Source organism: Oryx dammah, unplaced genomic scaffold (assembly GCF_014754425.2).
Source record: "Oryx dammah isolate SB20612 unplaced genomic scaffold, SCBI_Odam_1.1 HiC_scaffold_15, whole genome shotgun sequence".
Taxonomy (NCBI): domain Eukaryota; kingdom Metazoa; phylum Chordata; class Mammalia; order Artiodactyla; family Bovidae; genus Oryx; species Oryx dammah.
The window spans coordinates 16,532,562-16,549,420 of NW_024070199.1; the positions used below are offsets into that span (position 1 = coordinate 16,532,562).

The 16,859-nt window shown below is 47.8% G+C and overlaps 1 protein-coding gene across 1 annotated transcript in view; it reads left to right on the forward strand.

Annotated features, from left to right (window-relative positions):
• Window positions 1–16,859, forward strand: part of LOC120874267 (teneurin-4) — a 327,401-nt gene that overhangs the window by 180,811 nt on the left and 129,731 nt on the right. The window lies entirely within an intron of this gene.

Here is a 16,859-nt window from a genome sequence, read left to right on the forward strand (position 1 = left end):
TGATGGTGTTGATGGAGGTGTTGGTGGTGGTGATGGTAGTGGTTGTGATGGTTGTGATGGTGGTGATGGTGATGATGGTGTTGATGGAGGTGTTGGTGGTTATGGCAGTGGTTGTGATGGTGGCGACGGTGGTGATGAGGATGGTAATGATGAGGTTAGTGATGATAATGGTGATGATGATTGCTACTGCTATTGTGTTACAAATGGGAAAGAGCTGGAGAGAGGAAATGACTTGCTCAGAGTAACTCAGCTAATCCGTGGTAGAGTTTGAGTTAAGTGTAGGCCCTCTAAGTCCTCAGCTCTTACATCAAGCCTTATTTCTATCCAAAGAGGTTTCTTTGCAATTAATCTTGTCTTTTTCCCTGAGAAGCCACAGGATGAAGCATTAATTAAAGAGTCATTGGTCTGTTAATGCTCACCATGTACCAGCTACTGAATTAAGTGCTTTTCAACCATGATTTTAGTAAGGTTCATAAGAACCGTCTGATGTCAGTATTATAGTTCCATTTTCCAGATAAGGAACCTGAAGCTCAGAACTGAGTTAAGTTCCTTACCAGCACCCCCTCATTTGTAAGTGGTACAGCACAGAGTCAACCCAGATCCGGCTCCAAGGCCTCTCCGAAGCTCCTCTGTGTGCTGGGAGATGTATTATACATGCGCCTCTCTTGCCAAACTGTCTGCCCTATAAAGGCAGGGTCTGTGGTTCTCCCTTGTGCACAGCCTGAGAGCCAACAGGTTCTAGTGCTTGCTGAATGAGTGACTCATGCAGGAAATTATCAAAGAAGAGCGAGGAGTTTCCTCTCAAGGCTCTGCGCAAGGAGATCCCAGCACACTACCAGCCAGACAGTCTAATCCCTTCGACAAGAACTCCACCACCCCCCACGCCCCCAACACATACACATTACACTCGGCAAGGCTAAAACCAAGTCCCTGGGCCCCTTCTCACTTTCCAGACCTAGCTCACATTCATCTCACTCATGCGCAGGGCCAGCCAGGCAGAACCCATCCTGGACAAGAATGGCATCATCTCACCTCCTTCCAGCCCTCTTCCCCAGGGAGCAGGCCTGCAGGGCTGGATGCCTCCTCAGCTTTGCATAAAGGGGTACAGTGAGCAGCCCCGCTGAGCAGAAGGACTCCCTCCCTACCCCACCCCATCCCCAAGTGATTTAGTTAGCTTTTCAGCCTCTTGGCTCAGAGCTGCTTCCTAAAAGGGGAGGAATTTCACCTCTTTTGAGATGGTCCTTAAAATTGGAAAAGCCTACCTTTCTTTCAGAGCCTAACAGCTCCTAAGGAAGATTTCAGGCTCTGTGGCATTTTCCAGAATACCATTTCCAATTCGATCCCTTAAAGCCATCACTCGCCCCTCCGCTGGCTCTCCCTCATGTCTTCCTTCCCCGACACCCCAGCCCAGTCATCTCAGTCCTCAGCCTCATAAATTCATTCCTCATTTCCACTGCTCTGTGGGCTCGCTCCAATCTCGTCTTCCATAAATGACTTATTTGAGAGGGCCCTTTCGCTACATTTTATTCCTTTGGGTTGCTGGCTCATAGAAGCAGTACATGGCAGAGATTCGGATTGTAAAATGCTCATGCTGGTGGTTTATGATTCTTATCATTTCACTGCAACTGAGTTTCATGGCATAACAGGTGGGGATCTCTTAGAGATTCAGTGGTATGTATTTGGTGGTAGCATGTACACTCAGAAAGAATTGCATGGGATTTGGAGTGGGACCAAGCTAGATTTTTAAGATCCAGCTTATCCAAAGAATATGGCTAATGATACCTGCCTTTCAGGGCTGCTTTTCAAATTAGCTTTAATTTGTACATATAAAAAGCTTGGCATGGTGGCTGGCGCTCAGCACTCAATAAATAAAGTATTAATGTATATTTTTAGAATGCATGATTAAAGCTAAATTAGCCAAATAGTCCTTTGACACTAACCGTTGAAGTCTGAGGGAAGTTTATATGCTGAAGGTTTGAAGCCAAACCTTGATTGGAGTCTATAGGACCTTGAACACCTCACTTTCTTTCTCAGAAGCTTGGTTTCCTTGTGGTTTCTGAAACCGTCTACCCTCGGCTTCCCCCAGCCCCTGCCCCACTCTGATCGTCAAGTCTAAACGAGGGGTGGCTAAGATGCCAACAAGTTTATCCCCAGACCCCAGCACAAGGGCGCCAGGGTGCTAGCATCAGGCTCTACTCAGGGACTGGGCTGAGAGAGGAGCACAGCCCCTGCAGAGCATCCCAGCAGAGCTCCAGTGGACAGGCACTGCTGAGAGGCACACCCGTCCGCTCCATCCTCTTGCGGTCCTTCCTGGCCTCCCCGTGTGCTGGGCCTCAAGGATCTGCACTCCTCAGGCCCTGCACTAGTGCTGGGCCTGGGCATCAAGGCTCAGCCTTCCTCAGGCCATTCAAGAGGCAGTACCTAGTCATACAGCGTTAAGACCTCTGACCGACATGTGTGCAGCGGGGTTGGGGTACACGAGGGCAGGCATGTGTGCTCGGCCACAAGGGGGCCAGGGAAGAACCTGGGAAGGTCTTCCCCAAGATGGAGACTTGTGAGCCAGATGGCAGAGGGGACTGAAGCGGGGCTCCTGGTGACAAAGGAGAGGAGGCCTGTGCAGGCAGAGGCAGCAGCATGTGCAGAAGCGCACACTGGTCCTTCCTCTCCCGACTGGAGACTAGGAGCCCTAGGGGTAGACGGTGAGGTGAGGCCAGAGAGGTAGGCAGGGTCCCAGTCACGGGGTCCACTGAATGTCTTGCTGTAAATCTCAGTTTGAAAATTGTTTCAGTTCACAATGAAGATTTTCCTTGCAGACTCCACGTTGAGGCTCTTTCTCGAACTCTGTCAGTGCAACTTAGCCTAGGTCCTACCTCAACTCACAGGGATTTTCTAGTAGTCAAACTAGAGCCTCTGAGTCTCTAATTTCTTCTCTAATACTGTCCTCCCCTACCAAAAAGAAAAGAAAAACAGAAAGCATAATTAATAACAATAATGACCAGATAGATACAGATCAGAAAAGCTCTGTTACAAATTAAGTCACAGTCGACAGTAAAATAAGCCCAATGCTTTAAAAAAAATAAGCTGAAAGTAGCAACAGAGTTTAAAAAAAAAATAAGGCTCTAAACATAGCAGTTGCAGTAGTGCTAAATTTTGAAAAAGGTAATTCAATTTTATTTACGAGGCAAACTATAATTACGTTTAGATTTGAGGGAACAGAATTTAATTCTTATTAATGACAGAAAGACTGAGTGAAATGCTTTAATGGCAGAGAAATTGTCTTCTGTTCATGGATGGGAGAGAAAATTAGATTCAGTGTGGAGCATTCTCCCCTGTTACAAGTCTCATTTGTGTAGCAGGAATTGTTGCCTCTCTGAGAAGCATCAGCTTCTCAGCCCAGAAAGCACAGCACTGACATCCAATTAAACATCAAAAGGAAATGATTGGGCTGGGCTATTTCTGTATAGGTATGTTATAGGAGGGGAAGCCCAAGGTTAGAATTTCACCCAAGGAATCATATCCGTTGAGACTTGACATTTCCCGTGCCCCTTCCCAACAGTCTAAAATTGAAGTTCAGAATAGTAAATATTCGAGAAACTGACAGTGAAGCAGAGGAAGCAGAGGGTATGTTGGAAGGACGCAGAGAAGAGCCCACCAGTTGTCTGGGAAGTAGTGTGGATGCTTAGACACAAGGAGATGGTCAGTTCCTAAAATTTAACCAAAGACTGGGAAATTGGGCCCAAAGAGGTGTGCTGCTAAATACTGCCAGAGGTAAAGTTTGATAAACCAGAAGCTGGCAGCTTAATAATTTAGTAGAATTTTTCCCAACAGCCCGGGAACATTTTCGTTCACAATTGGAGCCCTTCAGTATCCAAATATAAGCCCTCCTGAAATTGGGCTTCAGAATTAGGTTTCTGTTTGGATGCCCAAGCTGACAACCTTGTACAGAATCTCTAGCTGTCTTCCTGAATCAAACTGCTGCTATGGTAACTTGTAATTTAAAAATATTGACTATTCTTTGAATGGATATTTTATTTACATTTTACAGAGCTTCTCCATGTATGTGCTTCATGATTTATTTGAACAATAAATACATAAGCCTCTGACATTGCAGCCAGTGTTATTCTCTGGAAACCAGGGTTCAGGGAGCTTGAGTGACTTTCCCAAAGGCACTTTGGAGAAAAAAAGAATTCAGATCCACCTTCTCTGGGTTCAGAGCCCACGCTTATCCCCTGGATAACTCTGCCATTGGCTGTTACCAATGTTGACTCAGACAGTAAAGAATCTGCCTAAAATGTAGAAGACCTGGGTTTGATCTCTAGGTCGGGAAGATCCCCTGAAGAAGGAAATGGCAACCCACTCCAGTATTCCTGCCTGGGAAACCCCATGGCCACGGAGACTGTCAGGCTACAGTTCATAGGGTTGCAAAGAGTTGAACATGACTGAGTGACTAACACTTTCTCCTTTCTTCTAAGATTTACACTGATACTGTCTGAGGATCATGTATCAGGTTGACAAGGTGCCACTTCATTTGGTGACACTGTATAAATTAGATCACGACCAGTACGGACCTGGAGATACTACCAGGGTTCGGGAAAAGAGCAGTTGCTTTCAGCTGGGGTGATCAGGGTGGCTTCTTGGAGGAAGTGAGATTTAAGTTGGGATGGAGGTTAGATTTGAGTTGACAGAGATAGAAGAAAGGCTAGCACTTTGCAGCAGCCCATTGTGGAAGTAAAGATTTACAGCAGGTACAGAGATGAGACAGATCGTGGCTTTTTCTAGGAAAGAGAAGTGGTTTGCAGTAGCTTGCTGCTGCTCTTTTATCACAGCGTCGTGTCTGACTCCCGTGACCCGTGGACTGCAGCCCGCCAGGCTTCTCTGTTCATCGGACTTCCCAGGCAAGTGGGTTGCCATTTCCCTCTCCAGGGGATCTTCCCGACCCAGGGATTGAATCTGCATCTCCCGCGTCGTCAGGCAGATTCTTTACCACTGAGCCACCTGGGAAGCTGAAACTTGGAGTAGCTTAGCTTAGGATATTTGTGGCAGTAGTGAGAGGAATCAGAGGTGAGGAAGTTAGCAGGCATCAGATCATGAATGGCCTTGAAAGAGTTTAGATTTCATCTGTCAGTGGAAGCCACTGGGATGTTTCAGGCAGATCTGCGACATGGTCGGGTTTGGCTTTAGCAAGTTTTCTCTAATTTTGGCATGCAGTTGGAGGTGCCTAGGGGACTTCCAGGTGGAGGTAATCAGGACAGAGTTAGATGGATGAGCACATGACTGGATAGAGAGGCAGGCCTTCACAAAAGCATGTCAGGGCTGGAGGTCTCAACACCAGATGTCTCTCAGTTTACCTACTTGGGCCCTTTCACGCAGGCATTGTTTCAGCCCCAGCTAAAAATACACATCCCAGTCACCGGTTTTGGTGTCTCTGCTCTCCAGTCCTGGCTTGTTATCCTTCAGCTAAGTCAGACTGTCTGAAGGCTTCCCCCGTGCTAGCTTTGAACTCCCCTAATCAGGAAGCCAGAATACCCTCCAATTAAGATGAGTAGTTCCTACTTCCTGCGATAGGTGCTTCACAAAGCTTGAAATTCTGGTCCTGGGAGAATAGATTGGAGACTGCTCTGCACTGACATACTGGAATCCACTTTTCTGCTTGGTTTGAGAGCTTTCCAAGCTCCCTGAGTGAGGTGAAAGGCCATGTGGTCTCCAAGGCTCGTTAGCTTCCTGCCATCTAGACCTGGGAGCCGAGGTGCGGCTTGGAGCAGCTCTGCGTCTGCCGTGACAGGGACAGAGGGTGAGAGGCACAGGAGGGTGACTTGGCTTTGGCCTCAATGTCAAAAGGAGACTAATTACTGTGAAGGAGTCAGACGCCCTTTTCCTGTGCCTCCCTCCCTTCTGGCTGCTTCCTGAAACCTGCACTGAGACTAAAAAGCCATCTGCCCAATTTTGTGGGGGAGGGAGGGAGGGAGAGAGATGCTATATTTGAGCCAAATCATTCAAAATGCAGGGATTTCTGGCCTGTGGAAGAGAAGGTTAAATTGCAATTAGCCTACTGTGTGCCAGGCATGGTGGCCAGCTTTATGCCCATTTATACACCTAGATAGACTTGAGTTCCTTGAAGATAGAAGTAATTTAATACCATTTCTGAATCCCCAGCATCGAAGGGTGCCTGTCACATAGTAGATGCTCAATATATTTTCAGTTTTCAGATTCTGTCTTTACTGCTGTTTTAGAAATGACGAAAATAAGACTCAGCTATGTGCAATGTTTGTTTCCTGGAGCTGGGAAATATCAGAGCTGGCTTTTATACCCAGCTTGCCTATATCAAGGCCTCTGTCCTGTGCAGAATCACAGGGCCTTGAATGGTTGCATGGAGTACCCTGCCTCGGGGCACTGGAACCTGGCAGGTGCAGTCTAAGGATACATTTTCTATACGAGACTCAGTGTGGGATGCAGAGACTAATCTGATGATGGGAGGGTTCTGGAGGCAACACAGGTAGACTGATAACCCTGATAAAGAAAGGTTTGCATAGAGTGCTTTGGGAAGGCAGGAGATGAAGACCCTTCCAGTTGGGAAATTGGAAGATGGCTTCAAGGAAGAGGAAGCCTTGGAGCCAGAGTTCAACATGTGAAGACTGGGGGAAAGGAGCACCTGGACCATGAAAGCAGCCTGTCCAGAGGCACCGAGGAGAGGCCACAGGGCGGTGAGCCCACCCCTCGGTTAGCCATCTGGCTGGGCTCGTGCCTGAGCATTTCCTAAGGCAGCCGTCAAGCACTTGCTCAAGTACCAACCTACATGTCACTCTGCACTTCTGTATTTAGCCCATGTTGTCCACAGGATGGTTAGAGGATCTCTAAGATAACTTCTCCTTCCAAGGAGTAAGCGTCTTTTAATTTCATGGCTGCAATCACCATCTGCAGTGATTTTGGAGCCCAAAAAATAAAGTCTGCCACTGTTCCCACTGTTTCCCCATCTATTTCCCATGAAGTGATGGGACCAGATGCCATCATCTTAGTTTTCTGAATGTTGAGCTTTAAACCAACTTTTTCACTCTCCTCTTTCACTTTCATCAAGAGGCTTTTTAGTTTCTCTTCACTTTCTGCCATAAGGGTGGTGTCATCTGCATATCTGAGGTTATTGACATTTCTCCCGGCAATCTTGATTCCAGCTTATGCTTCTTCCAACCCAGTGTTTCTCATGATGTGCTCTTCATATAAGTAAAATAAACAGGGTGACAATATACAGCCTTGACGTACTCCTTTTCCTATTTGGAAAACCTATAGGTTTCTCAAGAGGCAGGTCAGGTGGTCTGGTATTCCCATCTCTTTCAGAATTTTCCACAGTTTATTGTGATCCACACAGTCAAAGGCTTTGGCAAGTCAATAAAGAAGAAATAGATGTTTTTGAACTGTGGTGTTGGAGAAGACTCTTGAGAGTCCCTTGGACTTCAAGGAGATCCGAGCAGTCCATTCTAAAGGAGATCAGTCCTGGGTGTTCTTTGGAAGGACTGATGCTAAAGCTGAAACTCCAGTACTTTGGCCACCTCATGCAAAGAGTTGACTCATTGGAAAAGACTCTGATGCTGGGAGGGATTGGGGGCAGGAGGAGAAGGGGACGACAGAGGATGAGATGGCTAGATGGCATCACTGACTCGATGGACGTGAGTCTGAGTGAACTCCGGAGTTGGTGATGGGCCGGGAGGCCTGGCATGCTGCAATTCATGGGGTCGCAAAGAGTCAGAGACTGTGAAAACTGCCCTTCTAAGTTTTCCTCCTCTTTGTCTCTCTTACCCCTAAACCCACCTGAAGGCAATTCCCTGGCCACGTCCAAGCCACTTCTTGCCCAGCATCTCCTGGCTCACCCTCCTTCTTGTCTGTTTCCCCCTTGGTCCTTCATCTCCAGCTGCCTTCTTCCATCACTGTCAGCTCCCCATGTCTTTGCCTATCTTCCACATCCCCCTTGCAAAACCCAGGGTTATTCCAGCTACTCACTGTCCCTGATCTTGTGGCCGGGCCTCAGAGCGCCGCAACCCAAGTCACGGCATGCTCACGCGCTTTAGCCTCTCCTGAGCCCTTCAAGCTGCAGTTCATCCTGTACTTTGCGGGTTCTTGTGCTGAGTCCCCAAGGGGCTCTTTCAAATGTCCGCATCTCTCCATCAGCATCCTGCTCAGTGGAGGTTCCTCCTTCACTGAGAATCCCGAGGCCGTGGATTAACTCTGTCATCATCCTCGCCTGTGCCCTGCACAGGTCTCTGCCGCTCACCTCTCCCGAGGGCACGAGGAGCAGGAAGCCTAGCCTCCTGATTAGGCTCCACGTCCAGTCCTCTCCAGTTCTTGAGAGGCACCTCAGTTGCCCACCCCTCCCCTTGCTTCAAACTGCACCCCACCCCCCGGCTCTTCTAGAACGTAAACATAAAATAGTTGCCATACTCAGAACTTCCCTGTAGCTCAGACGGTGAAGAATCTGCCTGCAATGCAGGAGACTCAGGTTTGATCCCTGGTTCAGGAGGATCCTCTGGAGGAGGGGATGGCAGTCCTCTCCAGTATTCTTGCCTGGAGAATCCCATGGACAGAGAAGCCTGGCGGGCTACAGTCCATGGGGTCGCAGAGTCGGACACGACTGAGGGACTAACGCTACTGCTGCTGCTGCTCTAGAAAAGGTGTGCGTGACATTAAGCGCATTGCCTGACGCTCGTTCAGCCCCACGTGAGCCTGAGATGCTGGTGTCTCTGTTTCCCAGGTGAGAAAGCTGAGACTCAGAAAGTTGGAGTAACTTGCCCAAGTCACACGATAGATGGATGGGTGGATAGATGAACGGATGGATGGATGGAAGATCGATGGATGATTGGGCAGTTAGATGGCCTGTTGACTGAAGAGCTGATTGGATGATGGGTAGATGGACAGATGGATGGGCTGATGGACAGGCAGAAAGATGAATGGAGGTTGAAAAGACAGGTAAAGAGACAAATGAAAGGAAATTACTGAACACAATAAACATTGAGTCAGGGTGAAAAAGGAGACTCAGATTTTGATTTCAGAGATTTGCTAGTCTAGCTGGGCTGATGATGTAATACATAATTAATAAGGACATATGTCACATTACATCTGAGGTTTTACCTAAACCAGATCCTGTTGCTTACAGACCAAAAAAGTTGTGTTAATCATAGTCACCTTTCATTCTAGCTAAGTGCCTCTGAGAAAGTCACTTAATTTCTCCAAGCTCTTTGCTCAGTGATGATAAGGGAGTACAAATATAACTGCAGGGGTGTTGTGAGAATTTAGTGAGATATTATTTGTATGGCATCAACAGTGGTTCTATAATTTGCCCTTATATTTTGCCCCAAATGCTGTTTAGTGTAGGGACACACTTAAAGTATCCAATTCCCTAAGGAATTTTCAAGGACCAGGATTTCAGACAAATTCCCCAAACTGTGCACTAACTCAGATGAGCTAGTGATGCAACAGAAAGTCCTAGTGGAAACCATTTAAAATTCAGTTCAGTTCAGTTCAGTTCAGTCGCTCAGTCATGTCTGATTCTTTGCGACCCCATGGACTGCAGCACGCCAGGCCTCCCTGTCCATCACCAACTCCCGGAGCTTGCTCAAACTCATGTCCATCGAGTCAGTGATGCCATTTAAAATTATTTAACGCTTACTAAAATTTCTTAAGATCACTCTAAGAAACTCACATCCTAAGCAGAATAGAACAGTTCTCGCTATGATCCCTTTTAATGCCAAATACAGACTTATTACAGTCTTCCCGGGAGGTCACAGCTCTGCTTTCACATCCCTGGAGTTTTAAAGACAGCCTCACCTACATCTGTTCCTTGCTCAGGAAGAAGGTGCACCAATCATTGCATGAGGTCCCCTCTATCTCCCACTTGTGTCAATTTTGAGCATCTTTCCAAGTGGAAGAAATTTTATAGGAAAATTATATATAAGTCTCTCCCTTCAGAGGAAAGACACAATTTCCCTTACCAGTTATTTTAATGAAGGGGATTGTAAAGTAAATCCAGACAAATTAAAACATAGCTGTGATAGGTCCCAGGCTTTGTCCAGGTTCATATGGGGATTAACATTTAATGAGAGGAGCCTGGGGCAGCCTTTCCCTCAGGTATACACTTTGGAGCACAGTTAACCAACAGCCAAACCATATATATTTCCCCAACCTCTTCACCTCTTCATCATGTGTCCACCTGCTTCTGCATCATAGAAAGGGGATGGGTGTGGGCACTGGTGTGAAGGAAGATGCGAGTGAGTGTGTAAGAACTGAGACGCTTTAAGGTTGCGAGCTCCAGTCGGAGGTTGGAGAAGATAAGTTTCTAAGACAGTTAAATACAAAGGAGACTGACCCCCTGTGTGACTGTATTTAACCAAGTAAATTGGGTACAATATGGCTCTGAGATAGAGTTGAGCCAACTGATATAACGTCTCTTCCATGAGTTTGTTTTTTTTAAATTCATCTGTTTTTTCAGCAAATATTTATTGAAGGCACGTGCTATGCCAGGGACCCAAGATTGAATAAACACTAGAGCCTGCCAGCAGGTGGGCTTCCAGTCTAAAGAGAAGATAGACACAGACGCCAGTGAGGCGGGCACAGAGCGGGTGGGGAAGGGGAGGTGCTCTGGGTGTGGCTTTTCCCAGCAGAAAAGCTAAGGTGTTCCTGGGCCTGACCTGGTTCGTCCCCAAGGCCGTGCACAGTTGAGCAAGAACTTTACAGGCTTGGAATGAGAACTTTAGGACAGTTAGGGATTTCCGCCTAGTTTCAAGAGGAAGCCGAGTGACACATATAGATGGTTTTGAAGCCTGTTTTGTCTTGGCTGGTGGTACTGTGCTGTGTAACTTCATACCCAAAGTTTGAGGCCACTGCTAGAAACTGGTTTGCTCTTCAGGGAGGTGCATCTCTAACAGGTGACTCAGAGCTGCACTGATACTGGGTGTCTGGTTGATGTTGTTCAATCACTAAGTCATATCTGACTATTTGCAACTCTGTGGACTACAGCTCACCAGGCTCCTTTGTCCCTCATTGTCCCCCAAAGTTTACTCAGATTCATGTCCATTGAGTCACTGACACTATCTAACCATCTCATTCTCTGCCACCTTCTTCTCCTCCTGCCTTCAATGTTTCCCAGCATCAGGGTCTTTTCCAATGAGTCAGCTCTTCACATCAGGTGGCCAAAGTATTAGAGCTTCAGCTTCAGCATCAGTCCTTCCAATGAATATTCAGGACTGATTTCCTTTAGGATGGACTGGTTTGATTGCCTCACTGTCCAAGGGACTCTCAAGAGTCTTCTCCAGCACCCCAATTCAAAAGCATCAATTTGTCAGCACTCAGCCTTCCTTATGGTCCGACTCTCACAATTGTACATGACTACTGGAAAAACAGGATGCCTTTGGTCCCCATCAATCAGTTGTGTGCGTAACAGGATGTACATGGCACAGTTTACAGAGCACATTTCATAACACAGTTACACATTTGCCCTTTGCTTCCGTTATCACCACTCACCATGTAGGGGACCATTACTGCTCTCCCCATCTGGGGGAGAAGTATGATGCAGAGAGATTAAGTACTTCTCCCAAGGACTCCACGAGAACCCAAGGAGACTGGGCAGCCGAAGTCTGAATCCAAGTCTACCCTGTGGATTGTGTACTCTAGAGTACATCAAAGGATTCCACCAGGCCCCAGTCTTCCAGCATTTAGTCAGAAAGTACTGATGTGAATCACGTGACTGTCCCCTAGCCTTTAGCAAATGCTTGCTTGTGTCAGATATGTTACATAAGTCAGAATTCACATCTGAACCGCATTGCCACCACACCCCATTTCCTTTCTTATATGAATATGCATGTGCAGTTTGTATCCTGACTGTGTGCCAGGCCCCATGCTAGAAGCTTCACTTCCATTCATCTTAACTCATTTAACTTCATTAGGTTACATGCATCTGCCATGCTAGGATGTCACTTCTTAGAGTCAGGAAAGAGCCGTGTCTGTCACGCTCACCATTGGGATCCCCAGTGCCCGCTGGGAGCAAAGAAATTCAGCAAACAAGTCTCCGCAGTAGTCAGTGTCATCCACAGTTTACACCCGAGATGTAGGAGCTCTGGCCGGAAGTTCACAAAGTGCCACTTACATTACGTAAAAGGTGCAGGAGAGCTCAAAGCACATTCTTTCGCCTCATTCTGTTTGGTTTTCACCAACCACTCTTTAATGCCAAAGCAGAATCGGAAAAGGAAAAACAAAGCAGTTCCTTCATTTCAAGGAGAAAAAAATAATAATTGAGGAATATAAAAGCATAACAGTGGGCCTAACTTTTGCGGCTGAATGAGAAAGTAGCATCTCAGGCTTCTGCTCCCTCCACGAAGCAGCGGGCCTCCTGCACTCAGGCGGGAGGCGCATCTTCAGAGGAGAACCTCAGCACCGACAGGTTGCGTTGCCATCAGTTAGCACCCCATAAACATCAAGGTCATCCCATTCAGGCCCCTTCCATTAAAATGTGCAAGAGCTCACAGCCCAGCTTGTAAAAGGACTGATGGAGGGGTGCCCAGCTGCCAGGCAACCTCAGCTCCATGCCAAGGCACCTTGTTTTGTGTAAACTGGTGGTAAATGGATGTTTACCATTTTGTTTAGAGGGACAGCCCTGCGATATCCAGAGGAGAAAAGTAGGCACGACTGATGGGGGAACCTGCGTAGAGAATCTCATTGCCTTTCACACACAGCCAGGGTCTGACCTGAAACGTAACAAAGGATAAGCAACAAGACCAGAAACGGGGGCACATCTTCTGGAGGACCCAGAAGGTTCGCTCGGAGCAGAGCCCACCCCTGTCCAGTCTGGGACTCAGTCTCCACATCTGTGAAATATCTGTCTGCAGAGGTGTGCTGAGGATTGTCAGAATGAGGCGAAAGGACCAGAGGAACACACGACCTTGTTGAATCCCTTATGCGCTCTGGGTCTTGGGAGCCTCACCTCTTGGAAGGATAATAGCCAGGTGTTCACACAGCATTGCAGTGATAGTTAAGTGAGGAACTGTACGTGAAAAGGGCTTTGTAAACTGTAAAAACTGATATAAGTGTCACGGTATTAAGCCAGAAGTGACTTTCCCCCACATTATCTCATTTAATCTAACACCAGCCCTGTAAGATTGGTGAAGTGGGAGTTATTTATCCTCATTTTACAGAAATGAAATCGAGATTTAGTGAATTGCATAACTGACACCTTGAAGATTACCCAGCCAGTAAGGGACAAAGCCAAGAACAGATCCCGAATCTGTCCGATCCTAAGATCCAGGATTCTTTATTCATTGCACATAAGCAGAAAGGTGCCGAAGTGAGTAACAGCTGTAAATCACTCAGATGATCTTAGCCATCAGTTTGTGCTTTCTCTGCTCAGCGATCTCCTAGGGGCAGAGACTGTGTCCTGTCGAGCTCTGTGTTCCTAGCACCAGGCACAGTCTCTGGCACAAAGCAGGCAGGCGTGGACTGTTACTGGAAGAATAAAGGAATCAGGATAAACTGTACATCAGGGCTGTGTTCCCTCTGGAGTGGGTGCTGTCACCATTCCCATTTTGCAGAGCAAGTGAAGCTCAGAGCAATTGAATCTGCTGTCTGAGGTTCGACAACGGGCAGAACCAAGCTTTGGAGTCATACCTGATACCAAGTCTTCAGATATTCCATACACACTGCCTCCAGGTTAATTAGTAAAAGAAGGAACTACCCAATATGAGGACCTGAAGTGAGACCCTCAAATGCTGGGGAAGACCTGCCTCTTCTGTTCTCAGCCCTGTGACCTCCAAGTGCCCCACAACCCCCAACACCGAGACTATGAACCCCAAGAGCCCCGCGGCCCCCAACACCAAGGCTTTGGCCCATACAGCCTGTCCCTCCCCAGGCTCACACCTCAGTGAATAGAAGCATTGTTTGCAGTTACTTTCACACCATAAACTGCTACCTGGGAAATGCACTGAGTAAACCCAAACGAAGGCTAAGCTGACCTTCCCTCAAGCTCTCAGGTGAAGGTCTCTGCCAGACCTGAGTGCAGGCCCACCTCCGGAGGCACCTGGGTGGATGTCCTTGCAGCGCTGTGCCGTAGGGCTAGAAATTTCAGACTCGAGACACGGGGAGACCCAGGGACCCGAGACTGTCGGCCTTCATCTTGAGGGAAGCCCAACACGCTGTTCATGGGAGCGAGAAGGGAAGGAAGCTTGAAGAACACCTTGAGAAATCCCCCTTCCTGGAGGGCTGCTGGCTGTCCTGACACTGCTCCACAGCTGCACCCTCACTGGGGAGTTTTTACAGCAGACAGACAGGCCTGGATTGACTGTCAGCCAGGCTGGGCAGGGTGTACCTGAACTGTTTTAAATTCTTTGGCACCGGTAACCCCAGGCATGCATGGATTTGTTTCCAACAAACCTTAATTAAGGGTCTTTCTGTGCCAAGAACCATGCTGGGTATCAGGCCTAGAGGCGATCAGAAGACTTCATCCAGCCTCAGGGTGTCCTGCGTCCGACAGTGACACACACAGAAATGGAAGAGCAGTCTACCATGTCATCTGGAAAGGCATCGAGCAAGACAGCCGCCGCCAGGTGAATCGTGGGCAACTTCTCAGAGGAGGAGGGGCCCAGCCCTGCAGATGCACGATGCTGTGCAACGTGGAGGATGTTTACATCGGAGACTCCCACAGTCTCAGTTGCCGTCTGGTTCCCCTTGCAGTCGATGAGGAAGCTGACACCCGGAGAGGGCAGGTGACCTCCCCAAGGTCACGCAGGAGATCAGTGGCTGAGCAGGCATGAACTGTGCAAACCCAGTCCTTGGATATCCAGTGACATCCATCACTGTCCTGAGAAATCTTTCTTGCCACACCACTTTCCATTGTCCACTTCTGCTGGCCCTGATGGGCAGTAGAAATGCTGAGGGGCAGCATCACCAGCAAAGTCAAGGAGCCTGACCAGGGTCACAAAGCTTCTGCTCCTGAACCTGGGATAGAGACTAAATCCCCTGGCTCCAGGTCAGGGCTCTTTCCTCACATTTTCCAGCAGCCTCTCTCTCTTCTGGGTAGCCAGGAAACCTGGTGTGGTACCGTAGGCACACCCTCCCTCTCTAGCTAGTTTGCTGGCCAAGATGTCAGGTGTAGGAACACCTCAGATATGGACACTCTTACTGTTGTTTTCTTTTTTTAACTCTTGAGTATTTTTCAGTTCAGTTCAGTCACTCAGTCATGTCCAATTCTCTGCAACCCCATGGACTGCAGCATACCAGGCTTCCCTGTCCATCACCAGCTCCCAGAGCTTGCTCAGACTCATGTCCATCGAGTCAGTGATGCCATCCAACCATCTCATCCTCTGTTGTCCCCTTCTCTTCCTGCCTTCAGTCTTTCCCAGCATCAGGGTCTTTTCCATTGTGCCAGCTCTTCACATCAGGTGGCCAAATTATTGGAGTTTCAGCCTCAGCATCAGTCCTTCCAATGAATATTCAGGACTGATTTGCTTTAGGATGGACTGGTTTGGTCTCCTTGCAGTCCAAGGGCTTCCCAAGAGTCTTCCCCAACACCACAGTTCAAAAGTATCAATTCTTCGGTGCTCAACTTTCGTTATGGTCCACCTCTCACATGCATACATGACTACGGAAAAACCATAGCTTTGACTAGACAGACCTTTGTCAGTAATGTCTCTGCTTTTTAATATGTTGTCTAGGTTGGTCACAGCTTTTCTTCCAAGGAGCAGGCATCTTTTAATTTCATGGCTGCAGTCACCATCTGCAGTGATTTTGGAGCCCAAGAAGTTAGTCTCTTACTGTTTCCATTGTTTCCCCATCTATTTGCCATGAAGTGATGGGACCGGATGCCATAATCTTCATTTTTAAATATTGAATTTTAAGCCAGCCTTTTCACTCTCCTTTTCACTTGAACATTTTAGCCATTGCCTCGTAGATTAAGATGAAAGTTCTGAGCCTCTGAAATCTAATTTTATTTTCTTTCCTTTTTCAAAAGTACTTAAACTGTTAGTAACTTTGAAATCAGAAGTACAGCTTGGAAGGGGTAATGGGCAAATGCAACTTGATGCGGGTGCCAGTCAGTCTAATTGGAAAGAAATTAAAGGTGTTGGGATTTTCTTTTGAAGAACATTGGGCCACAAGGCACAGAATCTAATTAGGGGCTCCATCACAGCCCTGGCCAAGAGCATCAAGGGCCCCACTTGTTCAACTGGTTTCCTAAAAAGCAGTTGTTTTCAGAGCCTCCACAGCCTCTGCCCGTGCAACCATGAAGATGTCACTGGCCCCAAGCCTGAGGGGCTTGTGAATCAGGTCATGCGTGTGTTGCGCCATCTCACAATCAGGCCTTTGTGAAGGGCTGGGCAACTCCACTCTGGCTGTGAAGTGCCCCCACCCCTGAGTCAGTATTGCTTTGAATGGGAAAGGCCATTTCGATGGCGCTTGGAGTTGGGGTGAAGCCATGAGCAAGAAGACAAAGCATAAACCCAGCAAAAGCCCAGAACAGCCACCCAGAGTTACCCCCGTGGGGTGCTGGAGGGCCAACCTCCCTTTCATCCCATCTCAATTAGAGTCAAGGCTGGAGTGAAACGCAAGCCCAGGACCCTTCATGCACCCCAGCCAAACCCACAAGCACTTGACTTGGCGATCAGGGACTCATCCTCACTTTGTTTTCACACATAACTGGTTTTTAATTAAATCTGACTTTCCGTCACATCTGTTCCGAAGGCTGCTCCCTTTTGGAAGTGGCAAGCACAAAAGTGGGAGCAGGCTGGCCACAGGGAGAAGCAAAGAGAGCAGAGGCAATCCATCCTGTTTTGATGAGGAGGGGGGCTGGGGACAGGCCTCTGTGGGGAGAACTATTCTCTCAGGGGGTCCTTGTC